Source organism: Asparagus officinalis, chromosome 10 (genome assembly GCF_001876935.1).
Source record: "Asparagus officinalis chromosome 10, Aspof.V1, whole genome shotgun sequence".
Taxonomy (NCBI): Eukaryota; Viridiplantae; Streptophyta; class Magnoliopsida; order Asparagales; family Asparagaceae; genus Asparagus; species Asparagus officinalis.
The window spans coordinates 62984382-62985586 of NC_033803.1; positions in this window are offsets into that span (position 1 = coordinate 62984382).

Consider the following 1205-nt stretch of genomic DNA (forward strand, 5'->3'; position numbering starts at 1 on the left):
AAGATAATCATATGAATACGAATATTTATGCAGACATGTAAGCGGATGTAAAAGAGATATAAAAAACTAGGTAATATTTAAAAAAATATGGTTCATATGATACGAGATTTTATTGACATGTTCGATATATTTAGAAAAAGCTGAGATCTCTTGATTATCAAAATTAACCTCAAATCTACTAATTTAAAGCATTAAAAATTTTACAATTGTATGACACATTTGCGGACATTCTAGATACAGATATTGATATTTACTACATGTCCATATCTGTAATTGTGTCCTATCGGATGAAGATTTTAGCAATGATATTTACAAATAAAGGTACATATATTTTCTCGGATATAGATATTTTTATGCTCTCCTACAGGCAAAACGTATGGATTTTTAATGCTAAATTTAATAAAATATTATGAGTTATTATTTGTCTTTTAAATTTTTTTTATTTGATGATGTATCTTAAGCTTTTAGTCTAAATAAACCTTCTTAGAGAATGATCAAATCACGTAACATATTTACATAGATGCATGCCAATCGCAACAGTTTTAGTAAAAATTTTGTGGTATTGTCTCTAATAGATAACTTGTGGTTTTTAAAAATATTCTAATGATTGTTGATATTTTCATAAAATTGCCAACCTTATGGGTTTACTTAGGGCACGTTTGGTTCCAATTTTTTTATCGGTGAATTCCTGTCACAGTGTCAGAAATGTGGCAGGTTTCACCCCAAAACGCTTTTTTTTGGGGCGATTTGGGGTGAAACCTGCCACAGATGGGACACTATGACAGGCTTTCCCCTACTTTCACCCTAAAAAAATCGGAACCAAACACCCCTTACTCTCTTCCCTCTTTTCTCGTTTTTCTTCTTCCCAAGATCAATCATTAACCACCCAAGCATCTCTCTTGAATTTCCGTACATTACGCAGATGACAAAAAAGTGATAACATAAAGGGTAATTTGCAAAAATACCCGTAAGATTTGCATGATCAATATAAAATTACCTAATATTTTAAAAGTGACAATTTATCTCCCTCATTTTCAATGTCCAGTCTAATAATCATAACTTTTTGGCCAAGCACAAGAATAAACCCAACAGGGGATCCAAACTCAAGCAAACATTACGAATTATGTGCAGACAGAGACCATTTATTCTTCTAACTCGGGCTCTGGAGCAACACAAAAAGTCTGGCACGTACAAACCAAATTTAA